The sequence below is a fragment of the Pithys albifrons genome, chromosome 5, assembly GCF_047495875.1.
Source record: "Pithys albifrons albifrons isolate INPA30051 chromosome 5, PitAlb_v1, whole genome shotgun sequence".
Classification (NCBI taxonomy): domain Eukaryota; kingdom Metazoa; phylum Chordata; class Aves; order Passeriformes; family Thamnophilidae; genus Pithys; species Pithys albifrons.
Window position 1 is genome coordinate 22,170,624 of NC_092462.1, and position 21,209 is coordinate 22,191,832.

The following is a 21,209-nucleotide window of genomic DNA, read 5'->3' on the forward strand; positions in this document are numbered from 1 at the left end:
TTTGGCTTGGTGAGCAACTAACAGAAACAGAGGCACCATAATATATGTTTTATGAGCATTACATTGAATCATTCTGGGTTCAGATTACTTTTCGCTTTTGTTCATTAGGCCAAGTAAGAATTTAAAAGTGAAAGTACATTAAAAGTTTCGATGTTATAAAAATTAGGGGGGCTAGTTTCAGTTTTTAAATGAGTTTAATTTGCATTTTGAGATACATACATAAAGGGTAAGACAGTAAGTCTGCAAAGAAATTTGAATTGTCTAGGCTGTTCCTCCACCCGAAGGCATATATAACTGTACCTAAGCCATTTCTGACACCAATTTGTCTAATCATTTTTAAACCTTTGGGAATAAAAGTTTATTTTTGTACCTCTGCAGGCAATCTGTTTCCATTCTTAGTCAGGCTTAGAAAGAAAACTTGATCTTTTGGATGTCTGAGATCCCAGTGTTAAAATTTCAGCTTTTTTTCCTCATCCTGTGCCACTGCACATGGAATAAAGATACATCTCTCTTCAGAGGGACCTCTTACTTGTGTCAGAGCTGTTGCCATGTGGCCTTGTCTCTTGACTGAACAGATCTCATAATTTTAATCTTTCCTCATAGTTAATTGTTTTCAAATTAGTGAGGGTACTTTTTGTGACTTTCTGGATTTTTTTTTTCACATGTTTTTGTCCTCTAAGAGTGATGCTGCCTAAAGTACAACACTGCTCTTCAAGTGACTTCACTACCCTGAGTAGGAAGTGTGTTTTTCCTTTCTCATACAGAACACTGTGTGGATATCTCCTGATATGGTAACTGCTTTCTCATAAATTATTACACTAATGACAGGTTAAGTCAGTGGCCTCCTGTCTGATGCTGCAGATTATTGACTAGCCAGTTGTTCTCCCAGTTTTGTTTGTGCACCAAATTATGACAGTTCATTATTTGGACTTGTCCTTACTGAATTTGTGGTGTGTCAGAATTGTCTTAAATGAGTTTGTCATCAGTGCACATTGTTCCTGTTGCTAATAATTGCTACTATTTTTATTGATAGTTTGCAGTCATGGTGAAATTAAAGAATATAATAATATTAGGGGCAACACTTGAAAATACTCCAATCCTGTGAAAGTAAAAATTAGTATCACTTAGTGGTGAGCAAGTAATAGCAGTAGTTACTTCATATTGTGTCTGATTATTTTAAATGATGCACTCATGCAGCATAAGAGCAAGTAGTCTGGAGTGGCAAAAGACTTGAGTGCCCATGCACAGCTCTTCTCAAATTCATGTGAAGGAGAATGCCTGAAGCAGGCAAGATCAGTGTAGGCAGAAGCAATGGGCATTCAGAAAAATTGAAACATGCAGGGACAGGAGTAGTTCTTATAATGCTGTAGCTGGGCATCCTAAGGTATTAAAATGTTTTGGAGGCATGGTCCTACTCAAGGACAAAGCTATTGACAATTACTCATATTCCTTTTACTTTTCATCCCCAGGCGGATGTAGCTCTCTGGAATTTCTCACTGATTGCAACAGCATTTTATGTTTTCCTTTTTTGGTTGGTTGGGGTTTTTTGTTTGTTTGTTTGGGGACGGGGGTTAGTGTTTTTTGTTGTTTGGATTTTTGTTTGTTTGGTTTGGTTTGGTTTGGGTTTTTTTTTTTTTTTTTGAAAGGGGATAAATAATCTGCAATTGCTTTAGCAGTCTTGTCACAGGTGAGACAGGACTGGAAACATGAGCCTTCTGTCCTGGCAATATACTACTAGATATGGCCATTTGAGTGTACTTGAGCAATAATTGTGCTGAGTGTTGTATTTTGAATGAAAAGTATATATACACGCAGAGTGAAAAAACATGTGAAGTAGTGCAGAGGTGACCAAAAATGACTATTAGCACAATGGACTGAGGAATCCTCAGTGCTGCCAGGGGAGGGAGCTGAAGGGGAAGTTGGTAGTTGGTAGTGGGAACTGGAGGCTGGAGAGAAACTGCACTGCTGCTTGTGCTGCTAGGGAATTAGGAAGAATTTGTATGGGAGGCTGGGACCACTGATGTTCTTACTCTGGTCATTCACCTGTAAGCAGTTCCAGCAAGTCCGGATTTCTGTGGCTTATATGTAGGCTCTCGTGCAATGGGCCAATGACTGACTGTTTCCCGCATCAGTGGGCTGCTTCAGTCTTGAAGAAGTTCCCTGCAGACCTTTTATTGCTGAAAGATCAGTTCCCTTGGGGGACACGTGAGTGAGTTCTGTTCTAAAAGGCAGGGTGTGCTTCGCTGGGGAGTGAAGAGCATTGGTTGAAAAGGGAGACTTGGTGGTTCATCCAAACCTCAACTTTTCATTTAAACTGCTCAAGATGTGGAACAAGCATTAACTGCTGCAGCACTGCCTCCCTGACCAGAGGGTGCGCATGAAGTGATGCATGATTTGCTGTCTTATTCATAGCTAATTCAATTGTTGGATGTGGGAGCTTGAACTGTAAAATGGGTGAAAGACACCTTTGCATCAGGACACATCCATCCTAAACATTTGATAAGATAGGTTTTAATGCACCTGTGAAGTATTCAGTGCTCAGCTCTGGGCAGAGAACATCTGCCTCGGCATCAGAGGACTCTGCTTGCAGGGGCTGCTACTCAATCCCCACAGCAATGGTAGCTGCTCTAGCTGTGCATTCCTGAAGTCAAGTGCTGCTGCCACATCAGTGTTGTGCCCAGGGAGGTATTTCCCCACTGGCACGGAGAGAGTCTGTTATCTCACAGGATGTGGAAGGAAATCTAGTGCTGTGGCTGCTTCCTGTCATCTGCAATTCTACATGTCAGTCTTTTCACTTAACCTTTTCAGATAATACCAAGAATATGTGATTGACATCTGAAACAACACATTTGTTCCTAGCAGCAAAGACTAGACCCAGAGTAACTCATTGTAAAAGCTCTGTTTCAACCAGACAGCAATCTATATTGAAGCTTATTAAAGTCATGTGTTCAATTTTTTCATAATTGCCCCCATTCAAACCATGGCAGGCAGCCAATAAAGCACTAAGTGGAAATTTCTGTCAGTCCACCTGTCTTTCTGTAGCTAACGAAGTGTGCCATTTTTTGTCTTGTAGACATTACACAATTCATTGTCAGAGGAACTTGTTATATATAGACTTAAAATAAATTAGTTCGAGACAAGGCCAAAGCCATTCAACTATACTTCTTTGTATAGCAAGTCATGTATTTATTATACAGTGACACATTAATACTTTGTTTGGGTGGAGAGCTTATTCTTAAACAAGAACAGGCAATTCTGGTTCTTGGCCATATTCATCTGTTAAATGTCCTAATTAAAAAGGATGACATACTGTGTAGTTTCATCCAGGGCACCCACCAATCTGGGTTATGGGGTCTGCCACTTTCATTGACAGGTTAGTTGGAAGCTCCTTAGGGGAAGAGTAGGGATGTATTTCCAGGCCCATGTCCTCTGCTAAAGCCCCATTTTCAGCTGTTTCCTTTTGTTACACTTCAAACCGTAGGAAGACATCAGCAATTGCCTCTCATTAGCCTCCTTGTAAAAGTGGGAAATTAATTTTATAGTCTTCTAGGAAATAAAAAGGGGGTTTAAGTTGAAAACTTCTGATCTCTATGAACAATAGGTACGCAGCTTATCAAACCTGTAATTAATTTGCAGTTGGAAGTGCCTCCAGGATCAGAAACTTGACTGCAGAAGCAACATTCACAAAGAAAAGTAAAAAAGAAAATCTCCTGTTTTCTATCAGAGCAATTAATCTTGAAAATTTTCTTTGCCTGTAAGGAGATTGGCAAAGACAGCTGTTGCTTCATCCTGGAAAATGGCCCGAAAAAGGTCTGCAAAAAAAGATCTTGCAGTAATTTAATTATGAACAGTAAGTTTAGCAGCAGCATTCTGGATTTTCCTTTATTCTGCTGTAAAATTCAGGTGTGCTGGCGCATACTCATAGAAGGAAGTGAGCCAGCCAGCAGCTTTGCTTGCTGGCCATTAGCAGTGAAATGCTTCTGGATGAGCTAAGACAATAATTGAGTTGAGTGATCTCAGAGTGAGGCTGACACCTTAATTTTGGTGATATCTAAACTGTCAACACATGTTTTCCTAGTTCAGCCAGTTTGTGAGCAGCAATATATGATGTCTAGTCAAACCTGAAGGGAATAAAACGTAGTCTCCCTTGGATAAACTTTAGGCTGTCCTGATTGCTCTTACAGAGAACCTCTTACTTTTACAAACTGCTCTCCTGAAGGAGTTTTTCTGTTTAATTTTCCCTCTTCACCTTCCTCAGAAAGGTTCTGTTAACAGAAGCTTCTCCCTCCAGAGTCTTGCTTCTTTTAGACCTTTGTATTAAAAATCTTCAGCAATTTAATTTTTTAAAATATTTCATATGCAAGGATGTAATTCACCTTCATTTTATGTATTGCTAGCTCTTTGTTGTTGTTGAGCAACTTGGGAAAGAGGAGAGGGGAAAGATAGTTGAACAGGTTGCCAATGGTTAAATTCTTGCAGTGGTAAAATTCTTGCTAAGGCAGGGTGTATGGCTCATGTCAGGTGACTGGGCATATGACTTTCCTTTGGCTGATAGGTTTTCTGGTTCTAGATATTTTTGCAGGCTGGATTAATTTATGTGACCTCTTTTTCCAGGGTGAACATAAATGTGATTCAGACGATGTTAGACCTAATCAGGATTAACTCCTTTGTTATTGTCCCTACAGGGATGACAGAAGTGACTGTTCACTGTTTGATAGATAGGACAAAACAATGAAGGGTAAATTCACACACAGTTCAATTCAGCTGCTTTTCTGAGCAATGCAGAAACTTGTCTTTTATTCCAATCTGCATTATGCACATTCATGTAGCATACGAAAGAGAATGAGATGTAATCTCCCATCTCTGTCCATGCAAAGACATTCATGGTCCTGTGGAATACCTGGGTCTCAATACACACATTAATTCATTTGGACAGTTGGAGAAAACATCCTAAACCTTGATGAACTGTAAAATAATTTGAAGACTTTTAAAATTAAACTAAACTAACATCTTTTCAATGTACTCAGGATCTGGAGAGTGGTCTTCTGAACAAAACAATGTAAAAGGGCCTTAGCAGTGCATGTCATTTGAACCGAACAAGCATTATTTGTCTAGTGTTTTTCACACAGCTGTACTGTTGGGTTCTTTCATCACATTAGTGCTTGCTAAGATTGCTGTGTTGTTTTATACCTTCTAAGGGAAATGCCAGAACTTTGAGTTTCATTTTCCGCACCTCACTGTTTCTGTACACTGAATGTGTCTGCTTGCAAACATATCTATCAGCATCTATTCAGTGTGTGAGAATGGGCACTGGACTTTGGACTTGAAGGCTGCACTTCTGTCGTCACTTAAAAGAGTTAAGGTGAGAACTGGAGTCTCATTTTAAAAGATACAGTAGAAATATGCATAAGAATTTAAACTGGTTAGACTCAGAAGTTTGTCACCTCAAATTATCATTTGTTTAAACATTTTTAAAATAATAAAAAATGAGCTTGTATTTATTGTACAAAATCCCAGCAAGGGCAGCATTCTGTCCTCATACATGAGTAATCCCAGTGTATTGTGAGAAACAAATGCAGGGTTTTGACTGAGAGGATTTCAGCTCTCCATCTCTTCCTTCTGTTAATGAATAAATGTGAACTTCTGGGTGACAGAAAGGTACTAATGGACAAAGAATTCAAATAGCTGTTCTGCCTCTGATCTGTAGAGCATGGAAGTAAATCCCACTGCCAAACTCTTGAAACTAACCCCCAACATAAAATATTGAAGCCATTCTTTTCTGCACCTTCGCTGCTGTCTTTCATGCAGTTGGCAACAAGATGGTGAAGTACAGACACACTTCCAGGGTGAGCAGGTTTCATTTTTTAAGCTATTATACTGAGTATTATACTTAAACCCACCAGTTTTCAGGTTATAACTTTCATTTAAAGTTATATAAATGAGGTTTAACGTTCAAGCTGGTGAAGAAAGACGTGTTCTTTGAAGGTGGTTTTTGGCAACATCTAGCTCTCATTCTAGTAGAATTTTTTTTCAGCATCCTCATGTTATTCTGTGGCCAACAACATTCATACAGTGTTATCCTAGCAGGATATATTAATGAAGGTACAGATCTCTACAGAGAATAAAGAACTTTGCATGATTTGGTCCCATTTTCAGGGGCAAGCATTTATGAAAAATAATATAATAAACTGTTCAAAGTAAACCTATAAATTCCCTTAGGTTTCCTTGCATTGCTAATCACTGCAGTCGGGAGCAATTACTTAAAATTTGCTCCAGAGACTTTACAGGTACTCTATCTAAATATTTTTCTGTATTCACAGGAAAATATCCCACAGAAAGTTCTCAAGACTGATATTTTGAACACTAAATGTTGAAAAATAGAAAAAAAAGGCTGGACATCTGATACATTTTAATCTTGAAAAAGTATTTAATACTCTGAAAATATTAATGAAAAAATTATTTCTCTTGGTTTAAGTAATGATCCTGCCAGGTGGGCTGAAAGCAGAGAAGACGGGAAAGGAGTGATGAGCGATTGTTAATAGTGGGCTATGTGAAGCATGCTGAAGTTACCCTTAAAAGTCCAAATTGGGAATGAGGCATGCTGCCAGAACTGGAGAGCTTTTCTTAAGGCTGCCCTGTAGTCTAGTAAAGACATTGTGCATCAGGACTGCCATTTAATTAGTGCTGTATTTGTCTAATATTTGATGCTGAAGGTAAGAGTTGTTCTGCTGGCAAATGCAGACTTTATTAACTTGTAGCCATATTGTACAGAGAGCTGTGCAGAGTTTGAAAGGCATCTTTAAACCTTCTTCTTAAATACTAAACTCAAGCAGCCCTGTACTAGTAGAAGTGATGCTGGGATGGAAATGAAAATGAGCAGCCCTGAGAAGTTTTCATGGTGTATGAAACAGTGCACACTGCAACACATCAGTGGGAGAGGAGACCAGAGTCTTAGCCAGCCTTATTTTTTCATCCCACTTGGATTTTCTGTTAGTTATTGCTTTCTCCCTTCCTTACTGTCTTGTAATAAGTAAATGAAAAGATGCAAAGTCAGCCTTCACAAAGTGGGATGTTTTGAAAAGACATGAGATTGACTGTGAGGTTTGCTACTGAGGGAGAGCTGCAAGACAATACTTAGTCTCTCTCAGAATGGCACTTTTCTGTGATTCCATGGGAAATATGTGGTGTGTCCTACAGGATACTTTTCATCCAGCAGGGCTGGCCCCAGCTGTGACTGAAACTCTTGTTTCACCTCTGGGATTTAATCATCAATGTGGAGCTGCGGCCTCCTCACATATTAAAAAAAACCAAAAACAAAAACAAACAAAAAAACCCCCAAAACAAACAAAAAAACCCAAAAACCTGAATGTGGCTTGCATTAAGCCTAATTAAAACCCAGAATTACTCCAAAATGAATCATTGACATCTTTGTAAGAACAAACCTTTGAGGTAAATTTGTGATATGCGTGTTTCCCCAATTTCTGCTGACTAATGTGACAGTCTTGAATACTGAGAGAATGGCAGAATGATGACTTGTTTTAACTAGGACCCAGCATATCACTTATCTTCACATCTCAATAGGGGCTTTTCAAGTGCTTGTCATAACTCTGTAGATATTTAAGTGACTGTCTCAATATGTCACATGGCTTCCTGTAAATTCCCTAAGTTTTAACTCTCCAGCATTTCCATTTTTGAGAGGGAAAAAAAAGACACTCTTACTGGGCTTTATCTTGTATTTCTTTTCAGTCTAATATGTAATCTTAACATCCTATTACAGTGTATAGATACAGTGGAAAATATCCAATATTCTTTTTCATCATTGTCCTTAATTTTTCTCTTAGAAGACTGCAAAGTGATATGGTAGATAGAGCTGATTGAAAGAGTTAAGACAATTAAAAAGCATAAGCATATAAAGCCTAACAGAAAAATGTTTTGGTTTAGACCCAAAGCATTCACAAATTTGAGTTACATTTGACTAAGAGTTTCAGCTACATAAAAGGAGGATTTTTGAAATGTATGAGTACAATTTGTTCTCAGTAAAACGTAAATGCTTTTCTATCAAAATAACATTTCCAAATAAACACTGAGCTGGCTCTAAGCAACAAACCCCAAAATGTAATGATTTCTAAAAGGAGTAAATAATCTAGAAAAGAAACTAAAGAAACTAAATACTGTAGGCTCAACAATATATATTAAAAATGAAATTTGCAGGTTAACTGGAACATTATTGGAGGAAGCTTCTATAACTTATTTAAGCTTTATTCCAGTTCTTAGTAGGCTCCAAATCTGGAAATTACTTGTATGTTCATAGTCAAGTTTGGGCACCCCTGTTTTATTAAAAAAAATTAACCAAGAACAAAACCAAAAAGCACCTCAAAAATCAGCAAGGACATACAGAAAGACAGACTATCCAGGGAGAACTATTATAGAGGTAGGATTGGAAAAGAGAGAGGGAAAGTGCACAGCATACATGTGAAACCAGACTATGCACATTTTAGCTGAGAGCTTTTCAAGGTTCCTTCATACTTTCACATGATCTTCTCTGTGTGAGTGTCTTCTCCTCTTACTTGTCTGGCAGCATCCTTGGTGACACCAGGTTTTTCTGGTGTCTCCTGCAATTGCTGTACTGCTTTTCAAAGCTATTTTCAAGTTAAACAAATCATCTCCCATGCCAGAAATGCAGATCACTTAGTGGCTTTCCTTAAACAGAAAGTCCCAGGCGTCTCCTTCCATGAGCACCCTGCAGGAGCAGGGAACACTTGCCTTATAAACAAACATGGCCCAGAGAGGCTGGCCTGCTGGCTTGCAAAAATAGCGTATGCAGAGCAGGGTAAATAGTTTACATCTCCTTCAGCCTCTGGATTGTGTCACAGAGCTGCTGGTTGAAATGAGAAAATCTACTACAGCCCAAAACACGTGTCTTCAGGACAGGAGGATGGAGAAGTTGTGCTTTAGATAGCTTTTTGTGGGAAAAAAGATTTTCACCAGTGTCCTGTGGACCACAGCTGGCCAAAGAGCATCACTGTGTCTGGTCTTGGCAACAGGCATTGCAGTACACAGGGTTTAAGTGTTTCAGTGTGTCCTCTTTTTCTTTGCAAAGCCCATTCAGGAAAGGTTTTGCTTCTAATTCATACCTTTAATGAATACAAAGTGCAAAAATTGAAGGGCGTATCCAAACCATGGGAGTACAGTATGGGTCACTTCTCCTTCAGTGCCTGCATGTTAGCTGTCTGCCCAGAGTCCATAGGCAAAGGAAGCTTTAGAAATGGTTAGGTATTTGGAAGGATGGGTCCAAAAAATTATTCTTTATATCTGAAATATGTGTCTGTGTTATGTGGAAGGAAAATTTGGTGACTAGCTTTTGACAGTTAAATGGGAGGAGAGGAGACCTGTCCCAATTCCGCCAGCCGCCAATTTTAATTGGTTTACAGCTTAAATCAGATATAAATGTGATCTCTGAGGATTATTTAGATTTAAATTTCCATCATTTGTGTTTTCTTTAACAATAATCTCTACAGTTTAGGGAAGTCCCAGCACATGTAGTTTGGGATTAGAAGATAAAGAGGTCCCCTAACCAGTGGCCTACAAAAGAAGGAGGGTGGGAACACCTGCATGCTCCTGCTGGCAGAAGAATTATGAAAGGCGTGTTTCTTTTGGCAAGAACTACTCCCTAGCTGATGGCACTGTGGAAATAGAGTCCTTTGTTGACATCCTAATTGTTGTAGTGTGGGTTGAGAAGTTCATAAGCAGGGGCTGCAAGCTTCATTACTTTGTCCTCCATCTCTCCTCCTTGGATGAACCCCTGGAAATCTTTTGTTGAGTTGAAGCTGAGTGTCAGCAGGTTAAAATCTTATGGCTGGCTTTGTTGAGGAAAGGTTGGCTGCCACCTGTTAGCTAGTCCTGTGATCTCATTTTGGTGATCCTCTGCAGAGGCAAGGGGGAAGGAGCTTTGCCCTGACTTTCTCCTGGTAAAGGGTAGAAGGGACAGAAAGGAGACACTGCTGTTATGATTGTGTTTGCTGTAGGGCAAATAAAACAATGGATATTGAGGCACAGAAGAACAATGAAGTTCTTTGGGGATGGGGAGAGGTTTCTAAGGTACAATTTCTGGTGCATCTGTTCTATAAATAATTCTCCCCAGTTCTCCCCACATCTCTAAGAAGGTTCATTTGTGATTATTTTTCAGTGTGGTGCCCTTCCCCCCTTCCCCCCAACATGTTTAGCTTGAAAGCTCTCTAAAAGAGGTGTACAAAAAAGAAAAAATACCCAGAATCTGTTGTAATGAACTTTTTTGACCTTCTGTAAGTAATACAACATACAGATGGAGTAATATGACTATGCTGGTTTCTTGTAAACATGTCTGAAAATCATGGGGTTTTCACCTTTAATTTGGCAGTATTTTGGTTTGAACTCTTCTAATACAATGACCTATATAAAGTACATCTGGTCCTTGCTGAAAATGTGCTGAGCCTTATTTTGCCATGATTGTTACAGGCAGAAGCTGAATTTACCCTTTGGCAGAAGTAAAAACTCCTGAGAGTGCTAAGAAAGCTATTTTGCAGGGAAAGGAAAAGGTGGTCTTAAAACACTTGATTAATATTATTGCTGAATGTGAAACCATTTTATACTAGCAAAGAGAACCAGAAATATGGTGCTAGAATACTGTTTGTTAATATTCATCTCTTTCTGAATGGGTGTGCAGTTTTAAAGTCAACGGTTTTGACTTCTTCCCAAGGCTCCCTAGTAGTTCATGGGCTGCAGAACAATGAATGTGAAATCTGAAAGGAATCCTATAAATCTGTTACAGTGAATGCTGGTCTTTTTTCACCTTCATAAAATTTTTTAATTGACTTTGTCTAACTGACAGAGAAAGGAAGAGGAATTCGGCACAGGAATTCTGATATCTTCCCTTGAAATGCTCAACCCATTGGAGGTGATGACAGAACTAACAGTGCTTGCAGTAAAGCTGGGATTTCATTCTATAACTTCAGGATTTTTTAAAGGGTGAAAATTTGAGTTCTTGTCTTTTGTTAGGGGTGTACAAACAGTACAAAAATTTCAGAAATCATGGATTCTTACCTGAAACACAGTGAGCTTCACATTTGCTCAATTTAATAACTCATGTCAACAGTGCTGTTGAGGATAAAACTAAAGAAGTAAGGTTGTTTTTATCCTGAGTGTATCACCTATTGAAACTGCAGCCATCAGAATATAGAATAAATGATAAAGTGCTAATTCATTTGTTTTTCTATTTGGCTGTTCCTCTTAATACTTTTTCATGAATACCTGGTACCCTCCTTTAAATGTAGCTTCCTGCATTTGTTGATTTATTACAGTTATATAAGAAATACTGTTGCTGAGTAACAAAAATATATAGTTGATGGTGCAAGAAAAAGCTTTTTTCTCTCAGAGTTCTTTCAGGTAGTTATTAAAAGTTTCATTCTTGCTTGTTTTGAGGTTGACTGGGTAACATTTAGTAAAGAAGTCATGTATGTAGCCTACCAACACTTTCTCAGTCTCTAGGATCGATGTGAGCTAACATGTTAAACTCCAGTTCTAAGCCACCTTCCAAGATAAAGCTAACAGAGAGTGCCCATGATACTTCTTCCCCAGTAATACTTGCTCTTCCTTTTCTTGATGCAACCCAGCAGTAGGAATGCATGCCTCACAGCACAGCTCCTAAAGAGGCTCCTGCAACCATGACTCACTATCAATTTGGCAAGCATTAGTCATAGTTGCAGCTGAATTTCCGATTGGCATTCTTGGGTTTTTGCCATCTGTGTTACATGTCATTTTTGTCAGTGAACAAAGTAAGCATTTCCAATATGGGGACGTGGAGTATTCTAGAGAAATAATTTTTGAGTAAGATTAGTTAGCTATGGTGTATTTTATAGAAGAAAATTACTGAATCTGATATACTTTCAGTTGTCACACATATTTTAGTGTTTACACTGATTTTCTGCTGAATGTATTACTAAATCTTCTGAATGTGTTTCCTTGAGCATGGTGGTAACTTAGGGTGAAAGATAGGAACTCTGTGTTGGAGTAAATCAACTGGCCTTTTTAGAAGGTTTTTCTCCTGTGTGGAAGTACAGATCAGTCTGGTTCTTTAGCTCACAGTGATCAAACTTCTCTCCACAACTTCAGTCCAAGGGGACTTTGGAAAGGGAGGCAGTGTAGAAATAAAATTATAACATGTAGGAAAATGTGAATGTCTGGAGTCATCACATCCATCTCCAAAAAACTGTTTTACCCTTTTCCATATTCATCTGACTGAAACTCAGTGATACTGGTTGTTTTATCTGGTTTGGTCCCCACCCGGGAAGAGACTTTAGAAAATCATTTCTCTGTTACAAAGTTGTGGAGAGAGTTAATTTAGCAGTGGTGCATTAAAGGAACAGCAATAAGAAATACAAGCTGGGAGGGAGCAATTCCAGATGACTTTATGGGAAAATAATAATCCCTGTGTTTATTTACAGAATATCCAAATACTTGTTTCTTAGTCAAGGTTGATCAGGCAAATAGTCAGGATGTGTAGCACGGAAACAACCATTTATTTGTCAGAAACTTGACCACCAACAGATTCTTTAGGAATTCTGCCATTTTACAGAAGAAAGCTGACTATTTATATTCGTGTACTCTATATTTGGCATCTACTCACTTACATATTCTGATGGAAAATGTTGCACAATTCATGCATTTAGTTATGTTAACAGTATTTATAGTGAGTTACACTACATTACACTGATGAAGAAGTTTAATTTTACACCTTTACCTAGCTGTAAAATAAACTGTTTTATACAAATGAAAAGTTGAAAGCTTGAGAAAATATTTTTCTTTCTCTCTGAAATCATACAACATCTCAGCTTGAAACACGTAGTTGCTCTAGGCCCCTCATTCTTAAGACTTGGAGTATTTCTAGAGATTGACCGGAGCAGAAAGCAACGAAGGTTCAGCTGGATGATAATGTTCATCTCTTTACAATAGATAAAAAGAAGAAGAGTCAAAGAAGAAATCATCTTTAATATTTTAAATTTATATAGGTGAGCATAGCCACTTTTTTCAGTTTCATATGAGGTCTCTAGAAGACTCATGCTGTTGTATTTTGTTGGCATTTTGCTGAAGTCAAGGTTTCTAATTCAGTTTTAATGGATTAATGGAAGCTCGGGATCTCAGCTGAAATAAGTACACTACAGTCTCTGTTATTTTACTTTGGTCTTCTCTAGAAAGCATGTCAGCCCCCCAAAAAAACAAAACTGTAAAAGTTGATCAAGGAAGAAAAAACAGTTTGTCACATCAGCTACTGCTTTGGCAAGCACCTCATCACATCAGGGGGCTGTTGCCTGTGTCCAGTTTGTTTTTCCTTCTCAGAGGCAGCAGTGTCTTCTTGCCTTTGCTCTTGATACACTGCAGTCATTTTGGGGTGTTCTCCAGAGGGAAACCTGGGAAGAGAGAAAAAAGGCTTCACTTCCCAGAGGAGTTGGAGAACCAGCAGAAAAGCCATGCAGAGGTTGCCCTCCTGTAGAGGACTCTGTGTATCACACTGCATGTGTGCTGGGTGTACAGGTGGGAGCAAGTGCACAGGTGGGAGTACCAGCGGGAGCAAGTGGCATCTGCTTTGGGATTGGGAGTTCATGTTGAGTGTGCTTTTAAAGGGATGAAAAAGTGAGTCAGGGTGTGCAAGGGCTGATGAAGGAGTTGTGGTCAGATGGTTTTGACATAAATCATTCAAAAGGTGAGGAGAACATAAGTGAGAGGGGAAGGAGGGAAAAATATCCCTGAGCTTGTTAAAGCATCATTAGAAATTAGGAGTGAGGGGCTGGAAGAGGGATTGGGTTGTAGAAGAGAACAGAAGAAAGTCAACTGAGAGTGAGGCAGAGGCCAGGGGAATGTAAGTCAGGGGAAAGTTGAGTTTTTGGAAGGAAACTTATTTAAAAGAAAATGCTATGAAGAATGAACCAAATACATTTAAAAAATGAGAAAAAGAAATTAAATGCTAAAAATACAGTGGAGGAATTAAGTTGAGGAGAAACGGGAAAGAAGAAGGACTGATTAGAAGAACAGAATAATAAAATATGGGAAACATTTTATTTTCATTTATAAATGGTGTAAAATATGATACTTAGATCTTACTTTTCAGTGTGATATGGATAACATAAGCAGTCATTCTTGTGGTATGTAGCACCACCTGGTCATCAGAGCACATGCACTGTGCAGTGCTGCAGGTTTGTCTCTGCACAGTCAGTAACTGAGCTGTGCATGGGGGGAGCACCTGGTTTCTTGCATAGGGCTATTACTTCAGCTTGCTTTCAAAGTCTGTTCATAAATATCAGTTTTCATTTAAGTCCCTTATTTTATAGTTAAATGTGTGTGATCAAAGTGTTACATCACGGACTTGTGTTCTTTGTGCATGTGAGAAGAATGGCTATGAGGACCATAGCCTTCATACTTACCTTGCTAATATTGACATTATCATATTTGAATAGTAGTGGTATTTTGAATTTTCAAATAATTTTATTTCTACAGTGATTTGTTCAGTGCAACTCTTTGTTTCTTAAATTTAGAGCCCTCATGGACTATTTATTTTTTATACATGTGTTTAGATAGGATATGTATCTTATATATGTAGTACATAAACAGTATATTTGTTCATTTGTTTTTATTTCTTTCAAAATATTTCGACTAGGTAGAATTGAAGTGGTGAAAGACTGGGAATGCATGGCTTGCCTTCTCCCAGTGCTTTTGCCTGCATTTTCTTTTCCAGTGTTTGTATTCTTGGCAATCCCTTTTGAGTGTTTGTACATTGCACAGCAGGTAGAAGAAACACTAGAAAGTAACAGCTCTGTTTGGTCTGCTGTTTTCCTCTGAACTAGGAATTTACAGTGAACTTGTTTTATCATTTCAAGATCATTATTAGAGTGTGTTGTTAGGATGGACAGATATCCTCTACCTGCATCCACATCCTGGATTTTGTAATCCTCTGCTGTATTTGGAGTTTCAGACCTTTGAAGATAATCTGGATGGAGCTGAGAAAGAAGCAGTGTCTGCAGATGGCATTCTTCTGCCAGTCCTGTAATAAAAATTATCATCTGCAAACCAGAAATGCTTTTAAAAGAACATAGTTGTTCGCATGAATGATTTGCAGATGGGCAATGTGCATCATGGAGCATCTGGGACAAGGTGACATAAGTATTCATGAATTTGGCAAGAGGATCCGCTTTTGGGTTTTGCAAGTCATAGCCTCACTCTTAGGTTATGCTGCTTTACAGGGTGCTTGAATGCAGCCTAGCTCTTTTTTGGCTCCACAGTGAAACTAGGTGACAGCATATTCAAACTTTTTAATTCTTGTGATGGCAAAGGCTTTTCATGTTAGCAGATGTCGCTGAAGACAAAAGGATTTGTCTAGGGAAGGGCAAAAGGTCGTTTAAGGACGGTAAAGATTTGCAGATTCTGGAAAACACCTGCTTTAGGAATATTGTTCTCTTAATTTACTTGACCTTACCCGATTGCTAAGATAAGCCACTCATAGAAATCTATCAAATCGTGTTTGGAGAGTGATCTCTTTAAATTTATTTATGGGAACAAACCCCCTCTCTCTCTCTCTTAATCTGTGTCACAGTGTTTAGGACATTACTACCATATGATGAAACTGAATATTTTTATTGAATCTATTGTGTAGTGCCAGTGGACCTGAATAGGAGGAATGACACTGGAGAAAACATAAAAGGAGTTTCTTTTCTTTTCAGATGGGTGTAAGAGAGTTCAATGTTACCAGAAAAACTGCTTTGAACAATGCTGATAAAGAAGAGGTTTAATGAGCCTGGGGCTGTTTGCAGAAAATTAGTCTGTATTAGGGTATTATTCCTCCAGGGAACGTTTATAATGCCAGCAGGAATGTAGGGAGGAGGGGCAGATCAGATTCCCGTACAACTTTGCAAGCTTTCAGCTGCTGATGCGTGGTGCACCTGCGTGTTCCCCTGTCTGACCTCAGAGCTGGCTTGAAAATCTATGGCATCTGGAAGTGTGAGGAAAGATCAGGTTTGTAATTTTTGTGGCAAAAAAAAATCCATCTTTTTTTTGACACTTAGAATACCTTCTATTTTACATCTTTTTAAAAGGTATTGAACACTATTTTGTGAGTATGCTTTTTAGTGACTTGAGGTTGGTTCTTTTGCTTTTAATTTTATTAAACTATTATCTCAAAGATCTCATAGTGGCACATCCAAATAGATAATAATGTTCACTTAAAAATTTTGGTTAGTTGGCAGGACTCAAGAAATTAATTTCATGCTCTTTTGCTTATCTCAGAAAGAATGTTCTCCTTAGCAAGTGCAGATTTGAGTCTGCCATCTCTGGCATTTATCTCATTTGTGGAGGTCTAGGATAGCATCTCATTGTCAAATTGTAGTGATATGGAGATAAAATGTAACTACTGCTGTATAAAGGATTGCAACTTCATAATGTTGCACTTCAGAACTGGTATCTGCAGTAGTAACTTGCACATTGTAAGGGCATGTAATTTAGATTGCTTGGATTTAACTGTTTTGTAATTAATTTGTATTTTTTAATCAGACTCAATGGAGTGGTTAAGCTCTGCTGCTTATGAACTGTGTCAGTAATTTCGTAGTATAAAGTTGTTCTTATTAAATGAACAGATTTTCTTTTTTGGAATTTAAAAGTTGTTAGATTTGGCATCTGTAGCTTACTTCTTGCAGTCTACTTAATTGAATGGCTTCTCTGTTTATCTTAAAATGCAGATAAATGGCTTTCAGAGCAGTGTTTATAGCTTAATAGTTCCTGAAATAAGAGTCAACATTATCTCCTAGACTCTACTAGTCATAACTAATGATCCCTCTGCTTACACTGTTGAGCAAGTTAGGAGACACTGAACTCTGCAGAGAGCAAGGGCCCTGAGCAGTGGGAGGATAGTTTGTATGTGATGGCGCCTCGGAGACAAGGTTTTCATGGCTCAGTAGTGTTAATTGGGAAGCAAAACTTGTCCTCGGCCACCTCTAACCTCCTATTACTGAACTCTTCTGCTACGAATATGGATACAAACCCAAGGGTGAATTGACAGCACACAGTCTCACTTCCCTCATCATTTAAGGTAAATAATGTCAGATTATTCTTATATTTGCTTGTTATGCCCACGAGAGCACAGTTTGCAACACAAAGTCTTTGCAGAAATTGGGTGTATTTATAATGTTCCAAACATCACTGGCAGGAGTCCTAACAGAGGCATTATGTTGAGGTCTGGAAAAGGATGAGAAAATAATTAGGCAGCTGGCAATTACTATATTTTGTTCTAGGGCTTTTTATATGACATTTTTATTTATTAATGAAAGAAATCTGACTTTTTATATTTTCCTGACCTTTGGCATAGTTCCTAAATGGAGAGTGTTAAGCTTTCCTTTGTAATAGGGTTAAGTGTATGCTCTGGGAAGAGAAAGGGGAAAGAAAGAAAAGAGAAAGTAGAGTTACCATCCATTAGTAATGTCTATTATTACCTTGGGAACTAAAGTTCCTTGTTTATCCATCAAGTTTAAACAATATGGGGAGCAACAATGCCTCATGGCATTAAGCATCAATGTTCTTCTGTACTCTATCAGCCTGTCAATATGGTCTTCTCCTGAGGTTTTTTAACTAGCTTGAAGGGTATTTATTTATTGGAAATGGCAAATATATGTGTTGTGAGGTGGGTACTGCCCTTGAAGAATTTTAGACAGCACAGTGTTCTAGTTTCAAATAAATGTTCTAGCAGGCAGCTTTTTCTGTCTTTAGGTGAATTTCAGCTAGTGATATACAAAGCAGTCTCTGTACCTAATTCCTATGTCTCTACAGCCATCTAGTCCACTGTTTTGACAGCTAATTAAATGTAAACATTTAGGTGGGTGATGGGTTGTAAAAGGAACTCTCCATGAAAGCTGTTCCTACTTGAAGGAACTTATATCAGTCTTGTTTATGCCCCAGCTTCCATGTTTTTCATTGTTTTTCTCAGTTTTCACATTATCTTAAAAGTAGGTTTTGGGCTTTGTATTGGCAGGAGAACAGCAGACTGCTGCAGGAGCATAGTCTGGAGAACACCACACGTAGTGCAAAACCCACACTGTACAAAGACAACAAATTCAAAACACTACTTACAACTCCAAAGATGTTTTTATTGAACATTCCCATGAATGAGCTTGGAGACACAAGGTAGAATGAGCAGGATGCCCTCAGAGAGTTGAAGAGGAACATGACCGCTGCCAGGAGCACCACTGTGCAGTCCAAGTATTTTCTAGCTGGATCATGTTACAACATTGTGTTGGCAGAAGTTTGCATGTCATGTATCTTTTTCATGTGGTACATGTGGTCTTGATAGAGTGTACCGGTGCTTTCTGAAGTAGGGATGCAGCAGGAACAGACGAAACAGTGTGGAGGAGTTAAAATTCAACCATTGCCTCTGCTAGTATCAAATAGCTTTAAAAAAAGTGTGTGTCTGGCTCCAAAAAGGAAGTAATATTTGTGAAAAGAAAATGTATGCAAATTTTTTGAAAGAAGCAATTGGAGGCAACTTTTTTATTTTGATGTTTATGTTATATAAAGTCTTGTTTCTTACCTTTTTCTCTGTGATCATATCCAATATCCAGATATCATACTTGTTTCGCTAAGCATACTGAAGAGTCAGCTCTTCTGTGAGAAACCAGTTGAAAGTTCACATAGTTCCAGATTAGTCTTGAACATTTTCTCATAGGAGTAAAGCTCTTATTTCTTTGGAAATAATCCCATTGGTAAACAGCAGCTGCAATAAACCTCCCAACAAGAAATTGGATAGTTCTGAACATGCAGACACTTTTTGTTTTTTTAATTAACAATTTCCAAACATAGAATTAGATTAGGTAATGATCGAGCAGAAACTGAAGTATCATTTTGTGAAGAAAAGCATTTAAGTACAAATGTCTTGAACATGTTCTGACTGTAATGTCTGATGTTTACAACTTAATATTAGAAGGAAACATTAGTGACACTAGCTGAAGGTCATCTGTAACAGTTGCACACTACCATGGAAGTGATAGATGTTAGGTGTTATGTGAAGGGGGTGTGATGTATTACGACCATGTTATCTCGAATAAATCCCAATTACCAGCTTACTTTTCAATGTATTAAAGTTACAAGTTAACTAAATTATTTCAGGTATCTGAAAAATTAATCTTTGGGATTTTGTTTTTAAATAACACACTTTTATTTTACATAGATGTATGTGTGTGTGTGTGTGTCTGTGTCTGTGTATGTGTGTGTGTGTGTGTGTATCCCAATTGTGGTTAATCAACTTGTACAGCAAATAATCAGGATTATAAATTTCTCTCTGTTGTTACGTACTCTGCCTTGGAGTGAAATTCTTGCTATTATTCCATTACAGGACCACAGTTTGGTGTTGTTCATACCACTTTTGTCAAGTTTCCTATAGTTTGGTTTTTTTCTTTGTGATGTGCTATGATAAAGCCTATCCTGGTGGCAACTTCATGACCTCTTTGGTGACTTGTTCTCTGAAAATAAAATCACAAATTGCTGATTGCATACCATTTCTTAAAAGAGTCTGTTTTCAGTTGGCGTTTTTGTTTTGTCTTCAAATTAAACTGAAGGAAGCTTAAAAAGCATTGAAACCTTCTCATGATTGCGCTCATTGACAAATATGTATTGAATTGCATAAATGAGGGCCAGACCACTGTGGTGTAACCTGTATCACAGGTAGACACACGATAAAGGGAGGTGAGGAGCAGAAGGCTCCAGCTTCAGTGTGCATTTCACATACTGACCTTGGAAGCTGTTGTCAGCCATCTGGAAATAATTACAAATTCTGTATTGCTCAGAATCTCTGTTTTATTTTTAATTCCAGGATTTTCTTTTTCTTTCACCTTTCTACTGTCATATCCTATGTAGCCTGAATATTCCACTCCTCCTGGCTGAAACAATATTGTTTGCCAGCTTACAATCAAAGAGAGCATAGAGAGAAACAGCTGAGCCGTATTAAGCAGAGGCAGTCTGGACTGCATTTCTTTACTGCTGAATAACACGCCACAGGTGCAGGATTAGCCCAGCCTACGGTGCAGTGTTTGCTTAGCAGAGCCCCACAAGCCACCCTCTGCCTCCTCACATGACTCTCATCTTTAGGGAATCTGGCGGCGATGTAGCAAGCGCGCGGAAACCCAGTGTAAGTAGAAGGCTTAGCTTTTCAGCTCACAAAGCACTTGTGCTTCCCTCCTCCCTATTTTTTCTTCTTTATTCTTTCTTTTATTGTCTTTCTTTTTTTCTTTCTTTTTTTTTTAAAGCCTGTTTTGAGCAGAACACTAAAGAGTCTGTAAAAAAAGGTAAAAAAAATGAAGTTCAGAGGGTTCTGCAGAAAGGCCAAAAGGGAAATGCATGACTGAAGAAAGAGCAATATTGCTGGTGTGGTGTGCTGGCAAGATGTGAGGCTGCCCTGGAGGGCAATGTGGAGCCAGCTGCTTGTGGTGCACAGTCTTGTGTTTGCAGCTTCAGTTCTTGCAGGGGCACACACACATGCTGAAGGTTTCCTATTCATTCACTTGTACTGTGGGTCACAGTTTGTCCAGTGTCAGGGGCCTGCTGCAAACCTTTAGGTGCACTTTGGTTGGTTTAGGTTTAAGGAGAGAGGTGGGAGATTTACAGAGAAAATACTGCAGTTAAAACAAAAGATTTTCTGTTTCCTTTTTTGGTGAAGATTGAGGAAAAAAGAGATTTTTAAAAGAGCTAGTTCTTGGCATTCAGCCTACTACTGAATTTAAAAGGATGTTTCACTTTTTCTCATGAAATGTACTTCTATATTAATCTTTGGATTTGAAGTTAATTTAAAAATAAATGTTTTGGCAATAATAGGCCAATTTTGATGCCAGATTTGTCATGTGAGGATGAATTACAGAGAGCTGGGACTGGGTTTAGCCCTAGTGATAGTCACCTTTCTGTCTAACTTTAATGGGACTTTGGTGATATATGGTGTGTATGTATGTTAGTAATGCATATTAAAATGCTGCATCTATTCTGTACATTTCAAATACTAGCTAAACAGAAAAGTAGCCAAAAATCAATATACTTGTTCTCCTAGAACTTTTCATCACTGTTCATATATGGCTAGGCATTGAAAAAAAGTTTTGCATTTGACTAGAATTGTAGAAAAACCTGTAGAGAAAGGTGATCATGCAGCTCTTGAAAAC

General features: G+C 38.3%; 1 protein-coding gene across 4 annotated transcripts in view; it reads left to right on the top strand.

The window, feature by feature from the left end:
* BMPR1B (bone morphogenetic protein receptor type 1B) overlaps positions 1 to 21,209 on the top strand; it is a 243,653-nt gene that overhangs the window by 178,985 nt on the left and 43,459 nt on the right. The window contains exon 1 of one of the 4 annotated variants that reach the window (XM_071555884.1): positions 20,153 to 20,191. The exons of the other annotated variants lie outside the window; for them this stretch is intronic. The gene's annotated coding sequence lies outside the window, so the exon portion shown is untranslated. Of the gene's footprint in view, positions 1 to 20,152; positions 20,192 to 21,209 lie in introns of those variants that run through there. 4 annotated transcript variants of the gene reach the window in all.